Source organism: Lygodium microphyllum, chromosome 20, assembly GCF_053477565.2.
Source record: "Lygodium microphyllum isolate KBCC chromosome 20, Lygodium_microphyllum_v1.1.10, whole genome shotgun sequence".
NCBI lineage: Eukaryota > Viridiplantae > Streptophyta > Polypodiopsida > Schizaeales > Lygodiaceae > Lygodium > Lygodium microphyllum.
Window position 1 is genome coordinate 64615435 of NC_141154.1, and position 12662 is coordinate 64628096.

The following is a 12662-nucleotide window of genomic DNA, read 5'->3' on the forward strand; positions in this document are numbered from 1 at the left end:
GTGATTAATGTTGTGCAAGATGGACAAGTGCGTGCATGGAATTTTGTGTGTGTGTGTGTGTGTGTGTGTGTGTGTGTGTGTGTGTGTGTGTGTGTGTGTGTGTGTGTGTGTGTGTGTGTGTGTGTGTGTGTGTGTGTGTGTGTGTGTGTGTGTGTGTGTGTGTGTGTGTGTGTGTGTGTGTGTGTGTGTGTGTGTGTGTGTGTGTGTGTGTGTGTGTGTGTGTGTGTGTGTGTGTGTGTGTGTGTGTGTGTGTGTGTGTGCGTGCAAAGGTGTATAGAAGCATAAGGCTAATGTAGAAATCCAAGGTGAGTATAGAAGGGATAGGCTAAGGTAGAAATCTTAGGGTAGTGTTGTAATGAATCAAATTAACCACATTAGTTCACTTACCTTTACCAAAATAAACTATGTAAATACCTTGGCCATGATGGTACTAGGGTTTACTATAAAAAGGCAAGAAGTGCTAATGTAGGAAGCTTTTTGACACTTACACTTCTTAGAGATTTCTTTTCCATCACCATCTTGGGTGAGTACCAAGCTTTGTTTCTTGTATCTTGATTTCATCTTCCATGTCTACGTTGTGTTGTGGTATAATGGAAGATGTCTATGGCATAGCCATGATTGAAGCATTTCATGTTATTTTCTTAGTTCAGTTCATTCATTTTCTTGTTGATTTCTGTGGTAGAATAGTCCTTCTTTACATTGGTATCAGAGCATTATTTTAGACCCTATCAGAAGTCATTTTCATACATTAGATTTAGTTGTAGTGACTAGACAGTGAAAACTACAACTTAAATTGAGTCACGGGAGTAGTGACTAGAGAGTGAAAACCACTTTGACTATGAAGCCAGCAAACAGTCCATGAGAGGCTCAAGAACAGGGCTATAGGCTTCACTTCTTTCCACCTGCTATTCAGACCTTTCAAAACCTACAACTGCATCATCAAAGCTATCTTCCAAAGTAATTTCTTGCTACTGCGTTTTAACTTCCAGGTGCCTTGCTGATTGAACGAATGTAAAGTCCAGAAGAACTTTTGAAGAGGAAGGTCGTTCCTGAGACAACATTCACATTCAAATAGCGTAGATTCATCTACAGCATTCAGTGAGATAGAGAAGAAGTTGCTAAAGATGGAGTGGTGAAGTAGTAGAGGTCAAGGCTATGGAAGAAGTTGCTAAAGAAGGAGAGGTAACATAGGATGGATCATGGTGATCTCTGTGCCTTTTTTGGTCTGTGATAATAGTAGTCAGTTCCTGTATTTTTTTCCCCTCTTTTTGAGCATCATTTTCTTCTTCTTCTTCTTCTTCGATTACGGCCAAAGGCAGCAATCCCATATTATCCATGACCATCATTCCTTGCCATCAGTTGTACAGGATGATGCAGCTATGGAGTCTCGCAATCAGATGCCTATTCTGAGATTTTGTTGGATAGTAAACTGTGTGAACCTTGATGCATTAATTGAATACTCAATTTGGATTATCAGAGAGTAACAGTGACTTTTAACCTAAAGTCTGTTGCCAAAATACTTTGCTCCTGATATAGGGCTCTGTGGATCTACGATTGTTACTTCCTGATATGGGGCTTGGTGGATCTACGATTGTTACTTCCATCCTTGTTAATGATCGAAGATTCATTGTTGTGAATGTGGGTGATTCTATAGCTGTTCTATGCAGAGCTAGACATGCAATTCAGCTTTCAGTGGATCATGAACCAAAGACAGAAAGAAGAATCATTAAAAACAAGGGAGGTTTTGTCACAACAATTCTAGGTGATGTGCCACAACTGGATGGACAACTCATTATAGCATGTGCCTTTAGAGATAAGAATCTGAAAAGTGCATTTGATGTCAGATCTAGATGTTCACGACATGAAACTTGATGAGACTGATGAGTTTCTTATTTTGGCAAGTGATGGATTGTGGAAGGTTATGGAAAATCAAGAAGCCATCAATCTAATCCGAAAGGTAAAGGATCCTGAGGATCCTGAAGTAGTAGCTAAAAAGCTTACAGAAAATTCTCTTGTGCGAAAGAGCAAGGATGATATATCTTGCATTGCAGTCCAATTTCAATGATGTGGCCACTCCTTATTACCAAATCATTGTATGGTAAAAAAAATTTCCTAATGTTGAAAACAAATCTGTGATGAGATCTCCAAGATGCAAGAATTCATAGGAGACTATGAACTATTCAGTTGTACAGTTGTAGATACAATGAAGAGAGAGAGAGAGAGAGAGAGAGTAGGCAACCAGGATGGAGGTCAACAAACATGGATGTTGCTAGCCAGCTTAGTTGGAGAAGGTTGAAAAATCTCACTATTATCAACGTCTTGGCTTGAGTGGTAGTTTCTGGATAGCATATGTTACTAGAATTGGTGCACTTTCAACAAGGGCAAGAATCCATCAAGCTGGTGGAAGATGCTTATTCTAAACTTGAGGAGGTTCAGAGAGTGAATCCAAGGAGATTGGAGACGCTTTGGTGTCTAGGGAATGTCTATTCATGTCAAGGCCTACTGATGCTTCAGTAATATAAGGTTGAGCAATTGCACTCAAGGGTCATATTATAGGAGCATCAATCTTCCTAAAGTCAAGCTCAAGTATTTGTCAATGGTAGCAATAGCTTTGGAAGGCTTGGGTGGCATTCTCTTTACAATTGGAAGCAGGATTGATGCTTATTTGGGCGGGATCTTTATGGCAACAGTCACCTTATGGTCAAAGGCACAACCATATACAAAATAACCTCTTGCACATTCACAACAGTCTTTAAAAGATTGTCAACAAGGTTCTGCACAACAACATGCACGACAGCATATGATGGGAGGCAATGATGGGATATATTTTTCTGTAGAGGGAACTTATGGTTATGATGACTATTTTGATGGCTATCCATTTGACCCTGGAGGCATATTGGACTTTAATGACCTTCATTATTGGTGGGTTGTAAATAATGCTTGCAATATTGATTCCTTAGCATATTCAATCGTCCTCTCTAGGGCTTCATGATTCCTTCAAAATAGTGTGATTATTACAGTGACAAGGCAATGGATAGCTTGTAGTGTGAATTTTGTGATTATTACAGTGACAAGACAGTGGATAGCTTGTAGTGTGAATTTTGTGTTAGGAACTAAATTGCATTAACGACATCAAAAAGTGGGTTTGATGGTATGAGCTGATGCCTTAGGTTGTGTATTTCATTTTTATACCTCAAACACTCAATTTGGACACTCCAGTCAAAAGTTATGGTAGTTTTACAAATTAAGCCCTGTTTGGATAGCAAGCAATCATTTCACTATTTTAGGTTCATTATGAGATTTCTTCATGGAAAGTGCTTCCACATTCTTTGGGATCTTCATCAGCATGATTTCCTTCATTAATGACTTCTCTATCACCCCATTATCTTTAATTTTGAGGACAAAACCATCTTTGGGAAGGGATGGTTTGTAATGAAGCAAATTAACCACATTAGTTCATTTACCTTTACCAAAATAAACCATGTAAATACCTTAGCCATGATGGTACTAGGGTTTACTATAAAAAGGCAAGAAGTGCTCATGTAGGGAGCTTTTTGACACTTACACTATTTTCTTAGAGATTTCTTGTTCATCACCATCTTGGGGTGAGCACCAAGCTTTGTTTCTTGTATCTTGATTTTAGCTTCCATGGCTACATTGTGTTGTGGTATAATGGAAGATGTATATGGCATGGTCATGATTGAAGGATTTCATGTTATTTTCTGTTATTTTCTTAGTTTATTTCCTAGTTTTCTTTTTTATTTCCATGGTAGAACACTCCTTCTTTACAAGTGTAAAAGTGAGTAGGGTGTAGAAGTACATGGATAGAAGTGGGTCAGTAGAAGTAGGTGAGTAGAAGTAAATGAGAAGAAGTAGATGGGTAGAAGTAGGTGGGATGAAGCGGGTAAATAGAAGTGGGTGAGTGAGTGGAAGTGAACTTATGATAAGGCCTTAAAGGTGGGACAGAAGTAGCCTAACAGAAGTGAACTGTAAGGTGGAAGTGAATGTGTGGATGCCTTGATGGGAATAAACTTGGTGGAAGTGACCTTAGTGGAAGTGAACTTGTGGATACCTAGGTGGAAATAAATTTAGAGTTGTGGAAATGAATTTTAAGGTGGAAATGAACTTAGCAATGCCTTGGTGGAAGTGAATTTATAGTGAAAATGAACTTAGGAGTTCTAGGTGGAAATGAATGGTAGAGTGGAATTGACTTGTGTTGGAAGTGAATGTGATGGAAGTGAACTTGCTAGCAATGAATTCTTGAGTAAAAGTGACCTTGTGGTGGAAATGAACTTGTGATGAAAGTGAACTTATGGTGTATTATTTTTGCTTCAATGCACACACAATCCAATAAACATGACAAACATGATGTATCTTCAATCCACAATAATATCACACAATTTGTTTAAGGAAAAAATTTTAAATTTAGAGTTTTTGGTTTTTAGATTTTTGAGTTTTTATATTGTTTTTTGAGTTTTATTATGTTTTGAGTTTGACTTCTAACACAACTAGTCTTTCCATGGTGCACAAATCGGTCGCCATATACACGCATAATGAGCATCAGAAGGTCCCCAAGAACAAAAGAACTCTACTTTTTGCACACAAATCAATGAAGAAAGCTTGCACGACATGAACAAGAGACCAATTGGGTGCAATCTCCCCCCATGCCTTGTGTGAGCGCTCCACAAAGCATGTATTTCATATATTATTCATCTTCAAGCTCAAATAATAGCCCAAATTACAAAATAGCACGCTTTAGCTTTTGAGTTTGCTTTTGTGCCAATAAAGAATTAAAGCTAATGGGCACCCAAGAAGTCAGGTGGTACCCAAATACAATGTCCAATACAAATATTTAAATCATGTGCCCAAGTGCATACAAAAATAATAAATAAATATCAAGAGCTTTGATAAATAAGCGCGTCAAAATATAGGTGCCAAATAGTTTACCTTGTTGGTGTCCATGTTGTGTAAACTATTTGGTTAGAGTTGCTAGATAGCCACAGATAGAAGCATACATACTATGGTAAGAGAGATATATACTTGGAGAGTAAAGTGTGTTACAAGGCTTTTTAATGTGGAGACTGCCACGAGGGCATACGTGTTTGTGAGTGGTATAAGTTGTGCAAGCGAATGAGGTGTAAGAGGGGATTTGTGTATGGGGACTCTATTAAGGTAGGTCTAATGTGGGTGTTTGGTGTGTGTTGTGTGGTGGGTGCATTTGTAGTGTGTGGTGTAGGGTTTTCTTGAATGAGTATGTACATTTGTAGTGCATAGGAAATGTTATGTGTGTCGTGGTTATAGGTGTGTATATTGTCACAACCATTGTCACAATATACTTCCATTATATCCCAAACACCACATATATGGCCCCCTATTTTGTGACAATGGTTGTGATGGAAACGAGGAAGTTGAAGGACAACCTACTACAAGGAGCACTTGACATCTGGCAAAAGTAGCCAATCGTTGGTTGCCAACAGATTGTTCTTAAACTAGCATTGTAATGTCCCCATTACGTAGTTTATTTTAATGTGCGTATACATTCCAAAGAAAAGTGATTTATGTTGCACATTTTTAAAACTAGCTCTAATTATGAAGATAATTGTTATTATTAATGAAGTATTATATGCCAGTTCATGGAAGAAAGACTTGGAAAATCCTCCAAAGACTAGCTTATTAAGACTATGTATGTAGTATCGAACAACAAAAAGAACTAGCTTAGTGGATAGTCACTTGGCAGTTAAGTGCACTTGGGTGACGACACTGCCAGGATGGATAACCTCCCAAAAAGATTTTCCTACAAGCTAGTGAAAGCTTCTCATGCGCAACCAACGATGCCAACGAAGCCTTTGTAGCATGTTGCCAAGTATGCCAAGGCCAAGATGCTAAGGTCTATGCCTTGGTCACCACCTTAGTCGTGTGCCTTGGAGTGACGCCCGGCCACGTGCACGCATAATGCGGTGCTTAGTGGGAGCTTCTCATATGCAACCAACAACACCAACGAAGCCTTTGTAGCCTGTTGGCAAGTATGCCAAGGCCAAGATGCTAAGGTCTATACCTTGGTCGCCGCCTTAGTCGTGTGCCTTGGAGTGACGCCCACTCGGCCACGCGCATGCGCAATGCGGTACTCGCCCATGTATTTGCGCTACGAAAATGGAGCCCCTCCCTGACGTCATCGATGACATCGTCAAAAGTGCTAAAAGAAAGCATTCTCTCTTTATCATCGATGACATCATAAAAAACACTAAAAAGTAAATGTCCTCTTTTTATCCCCCCCTCCCTCCCCGATTACTATATAAATAGGGATAGAGCGTCATGTCAGGAACACACACAGACACACAACGATCCATGCAAAAGTCTCTCTGTTGCTATTGACGCGCCGATGCTCTGCTGCAATTAACTAAGCCTCTCTCTCTCTCTCTCTCTCTCTCTCTCTCTCCCCACTCTTACAGAAGTGCTGCTCGAACCCATCAAGCTTCTTCCATGGCTCCCAAGAGATGTCAAAGTGTTGAGCGAGGTTACACTCAGAGAGCTCCCCAACACGAGGAAGTGGTCGTCGTTGCTGGTACTGAGAGAACAATATGATGCTGAAGCACAAGCGGAAGTTAACCCCGAATCCATTCAAACCACCGAAGAACCAGCCATCCCACAACAAATCGAGGTTGCAACTATAACTCATAATCACAATGGATAGCCAAACAGAGGTAATCATGTTAGTACATAAGAAAAAGATCACGATTAGTTAAAACTTACTTAGACTTGTAGAAGCATGTTAGTATTATCAAATGCTTTTTAGGAAGGAACACAAAAATTGATGAAGGGGGTAGATTCTATGCATTGCATTGATAACTATGTTAAAATGTCTTATGATTATGACTGCTTTTGAATTTGTGAATGATGAGTTATGGCTCTTATGATTCCGAGCTTGCACAGTCGGATGAGTTATGGATTGTGGTAGTTCAGGACATTGGGGTCCCTAACCCAATGATCCCTTACACTCTACAGACTGTGAAAAAGCTCATATGTAGGTGGGGGTCCTAAGCTCCCGAGGGAGATAGGTGTTTTTAGTTTTTGATCACTCGAGCACTTGAGAGGGTAAAGGGCCGAGTGGTAAGTGCCCTTGTTATGTAGGACAGCTCCAAAGGCTCAGGGAAGCTTAGAGGGACTTCGAGCTAGTAGATTCCTTGTTGACCACGGATGGAGTGCGATCACATACAGCCCAATTGTGAGGGATTGGAAGGTCCTATCCTAGGTTGGACGGTGTCTTTTTGCGAAAAGATGGTTTTGTATTACTCTACGGAGTGATGATTAAATAAAGTATCCAATTTTTGAAATGTTTATTATGTGCTAAAGATCGAGTTTAACGAACCTAGATTAACGGAGTTAAAAAATGAAGCTGATTTTATATATCCAAATAATGTGGTAGTATGCTTTGTTAATTAGAAAACTAAGCAAACCCATAAAGGAAAGTGGGAGGCTTTGATCCTGACGATTGGATGCCTGTGGTTGGGTGGACCCGATAAGTAGGTAACTTTCCAACACTAGATAGAGCTGATTAAATTGTGACCCTCCCAATACCTGTAGGATTAATTACCAGGTTTAACACCATTTTAGGGGGTTGGAGCTGAGATTTTATCTTATGGGTAGGGGGATCAAGTTACACTCTCCCTCATCTCTTACTCTCTTTGAACCAAGTGCGGCGTTAACCTCACTTCTGCCTTTGATTGATTACAAAGTGGTCTTTCTTAGATGGGTGTTAGATTATTGTTAGGGGGTGACTTGTCCACACTTTCCCTGTGAAGTAGAACTAAGATTCCCATGTTCAACTAAGTCCAAGGTTTCCCATAGGGAGATTGGATGGCAATGTGCATGGATATGAATTTCAATTGACTACTAAGAGGACCCCTCCGGGTTTGTTGGAGAAGGCACCTCACAAGCGCATTGTGTAGAGACGAATTAGTGCACTTTTTTTGTTGAACTATGTATCCATAGTAGTATCATAGCACCTTCGTCGTAGCTTCTTTGGCAACCCAAATTTTGTTATAGGCTGGATCAATCCTTTATGAATGCAACTAAAGAAACAGAAGTACAAATTCTATCATCTCTAGCATATCCAACGAGGGGACCGATAGCTGTTACTAAATCGGTCCCCGGCACTCTAAAGGGTGTGGTGTGTATATGTGGTGTCTGGGATATAGGTGTTTTATGTGTGGAAAAAAGGTTTGTGTGATGGAAGGGGTTTTTGTGTGTGAAGAGGTGTGTGCGTGTGCAAAGGTTTTGGTGTTAGCGTAGTGTAGGGAAGGGACGTGTGTGATATGATCTGACTTGATCGGGGTTGGGTAAAATGTGTGAGAGTGGTGTGTGAATGCGAATGTATTCATGCAAAACAACAAAAGATTTTGTAAATAAGTACGTGTGTGTTGCCGCCCCTGCCGTCTGTCGTCGCGCGGCAACGGCAGTCCTGCCAGTGCCCCGCTGACACCTGTCCTCGCCAACGCCAGCAACACCAATGTCGTCAATGGTAGCAATGCCAACGACCCTTCAGCCTGTAATCATGCATACAAGTATCGCTGCCCAAGAGGAAAGAAACACTGTCAGCAGCCGCCACACACACATGCATGATGCCGGATAGCCACCTGTTTGCACACAGTCAAAATGCCTTTGAATGCAGTTTGGATGTCCATCTGATGCATCTCGAGATCATAGTGGCAGTCAATAGCAAGAAGAGACCTGAAGGTAGGTAGGCGCTGCGTGGGGAGAAATGTCTCAGTGTAGTCAATGCCATACTCCTCTGTAAATGGGCCTTGTACTTTTATATTTTTGGCGACGCTATCATAAGAGGGGCGGGGAATCAGTCTTCAGAATGATCAAAATGAGCTGTAGGATTGGAACTCGAATGGGGATCGAGCTAAATTGACTGTAAGTACAAGCGCCATGGTAGCAGATTGAGGCACAGATGAAGAGATCGCAGGGTGAGTGTCAGTGATGATCTGCTGAGGGTGTTGGGCATGAGAAGGATCACTTCCAAGATTGTATTGCATGTGTGTAAAGCTGCTACGTGGAGCTCTAGCATGCGTAGAAGTAGGCGGCGAACCTGTCCGCAGGCCATTTCTGTGGGAAGAAGACTGTTCATGGTCCTTGAGGGGAGTGGTGATTGTGAGGGTTGCAGCACAGGGCGGAGGAGGAGGAGGAGGAGGAGGAGGGTTCTGTGGTGGTTGAGCAGTTATAGGAATAAGGGCGATACTGGTGGTTTCCCACATGTTGAAGTTTGGTAATCAGGTAGTTATGCAGGGATTGGTTGAGGAGTATATGGGAATCTCATATATCGATTGATTCATTAATTATTATGTGTTTTGTTTCACACTAGGGCCCACATGCTTAGCTATCCATCAATGTAAAACTTAACCCTTGATGGATTTCTCCTTTACCCACTTTCTATCTCCTTGATTTGTCGTCTTCCATCTTCATGCATCACTAATTGACCTAATTAAAGGATTAAATGGTTCTTCCTCCACAATCTCAAGGTTTGAGATTTACACATGATAGCAACCATCAAAGCAAGAAAAGAATGACCATGCATATATTTTCCGAGAATTAACTTGTGTTTCGTGTTTTACGTTTTTAGGTCATGTATTTAGAGTTTTTTGAGTCTTGCCTCTCTTTCAATGCATATACGAGTGAAGATGGGGACAATCAAGATCCATTTCAAGCCCACAACAATGTCACACTATTTGATCAAGAAAGAAGGTCTGAGTGTTTGTGTTTTATGTTTTGTGTTTCTTTTTTTATATTATTTATGTTTTTTGTGCTTTTGAGTTTGTGTTTTATATTCTCTTCTATTCTAATATATCCCAATATTTTTAACCTCAATCAAACAGACGAGTCCCTTTTGATTCAGTTTTTCCTAACTAGTTGTATGTATTTTAAAGTATGCAAGTCACGAGGGCGGATGATCAATACAGTTGATTCCATCTACACTCAAGAGACAAGTCTTCTATTCCACCACACAATAGAAGTGTGGGAGTCTTGGAGGTTGTACCATTCTTTGTTTTGACAATAGAATCAAAATATTGGGCTAAACACACAATAGATATTGGATGGACTTCTATTGTTTCAAAAATTACAACCCACTTTGGTGACAATCTCTCACCTTGTCACTCAACACTCCCCTCTAACTAACCATGCATTATTCTCTCTAACCTAAGAAATAAAGAATATAAGACTAGCTTTGAGGTATAGTGAACACAAGTGCGAAAGCTCAAATGTTTCAAGATGATTCCACAACCCAAGCAACATGATACAATGATGTTGCTCCTTTGCATCAACTAGTAAGTATACCAACAAGTCAAGAAGCTAATAGAGAATAAGAAAAGCAAGAAGATAATGTAGAGCTTCATTGATCCTCTCTCTCTCTCTCTCTCTCTCTCTCTCTCTCTCTCTCAATAATAGAGATAAGGTGATAGAAGAAGAGAATAGAAAACTTGAATAATTGTATTGACAAAGCTTCCACAACAGGGATGTACCAAATGACAAATATAACTAAGACCTCCCACCCTTACATAGACCAAGATTAAGGTTAGGGTTAGGTCACTTATCTAGGATGGTACTCCGTTTCTACAACTCTAAATTGGGGTTTGTACCCTCTTTTGGACATTCTATCCACTTTGTGGAATCTAGCCAGTCAATCCTTGAAGCATGCTTATACCTTAACCTAAATAAATCTAGCCTAATACAATGTATATGAGACAACCTGGCTCTCCAAAATAATAGAACCATAATAATAATATGTCCTTGAAGTAGAAAAATAATATAAGTATCCAAAAACAATACATTGAAGCTCCAAAAAATAATATTCTTCAAAAAATAACTGTAACACTTATGCTTTGACTTTGCCTTCTTAAAATAATGTCAACAACTAGCCACATCAATCTATTTATCTGAAAAAAAATTGTAGTCACATGCTTGCAGGTCCAATTGGAATCAACCAATTTAGGCATAAATCAACCAATAATCTACCCTTTATTCTCATGAAATCCATCAAGCACACAATAGAGTAGACTAAAAGACTCACATGTGTGTGTGTGTGTGTGTGTGTGTGTGTGTGTGTGTGTGTGTGTGTGTGTGTGTGTGAACATTGCATAAATAGTAGGTTACTCTCATGTCTCTCATAAGATAGAGAGAGCACCCCACAAATAGAAAAAAGCATTACTCTCTTGAGTCTCCCTTATTGATATTCATCAAACATTAGGAAAAAAATGAACTCACAAGTGGACCTTTTAGCCCCCCCTCTCTCTCCTCTTTAAAATGATTAAAAAAGAGGAGAGAAGAATAGTAAAATAATCATCTTCTCTCTTCACTTTTGCAATCTCATTTTGCCTACTCATATTCCTTCTCTCTCATTCAAGAAGTGTTTTTCAACCAAATTTATATTAAAAATGAGTTAGTTACAGGAGTGTGGTGCTTCGTTTTCAATGCAAAATGATTTACTAGATACGAGGTAATTGATTTTTTAATCAAGAACAAGGAAAATGAAATTTCGAAAGTTTATTTTAGGATAAATTTGGGGATTTTTTATATTCTAGCTTTTGGTCAAAATACAAACCAACTGGTCAAATTTTGTATTTTTTAGAAATGTTTTTGGAGGTAAAATAGAAATGTCTAAAATACGAAAAGTCTTGGACATCCCTACCCTATGAGCTATTTTTTCCCATTTCTATACTCTCTGATGGCTTTATTATGACCTCTTCTCTGTGTTTATGCAACCTTCATTAACAAAGTGAATTACTTACACCCTCCTTTTCCTTGGCACCTTTGTGTGCCTCTCCGTGCATCTCCACTCTACCTCCTGTGACGACCAAGTAGGCTCCCCGTTTCTATTAATAGTAAAATGAATACAGGAAAGAAGGAGCTGCATATTGAGATTGAGATTGAATATGCCCAATTATTCAAAAGAACCCAGCGTATTAGTGTCAACCCTCAGGTTTTGTAGAGTTACATGCAAATGGGATTGAAACATGTGGACTTGTGGGTTGATGGGGAAATCTACCCAATTGACCCCTTAAACAATAGACCTCCAACTTTCTCAGGAATCGCAAATTTGTTGAAGTATGTGTGCGAGGGTGAAAATGGGTTGCTCGATTACACTAGGTGGCTCAATGATCAAGCATTCAAAGTATTTACAACTTGCCAAGCAACCATAAAAAATTATCATGATGTGATCATTGCACATTAACTTCATATATAACAACTCATAAGACAAGTGGTACAACTGAATGACACTATAATTCAACAAAACAATCAAAGTATTTCAATGCAGGACACTATCCATGACATTGATATCTCATATGAGGATGCAAAGGCACAATTAGACGACCTAAGAAATATCAACAGCAAGCTAACACAGGAGTGCAAACGAAAGAAGAAGCCAATCAATGAGCGGCCAGTGGAAGCAACGTATCAAAGCATGTTAGGTAGCTCTGAATGAGAACCTAAGTGAGGGTGAGGTTGGATCGTGTATTAGTATATTGTTAAAGGCAAGTACATTGGAAAACACTTTGAGCAATCCTAAGTTTAAGGCTGTGAAGGAAAAGGTGATTGAGTGCACATTAAAAGATGTGTCAAATGAGTTCTCAGCTGTGGATACACATTCAATTTGTGACAAGGTC

General features: G+C 39.6%; 1 pseudogene; it reads left to right on the forward strand.

The window, feature by feature from the left end:
* The first annotated feature begins 1155 nt into the window (after positions 1–1155).
* Positions 1156–2065, forward strand: LOC148018960 (putative protein phosphatase 2C 10 pseudogene; annotated as a pseudogene).
* The last annotated feature ends 10597 nt before the right edge of the window (positions 2066–12662 follow it).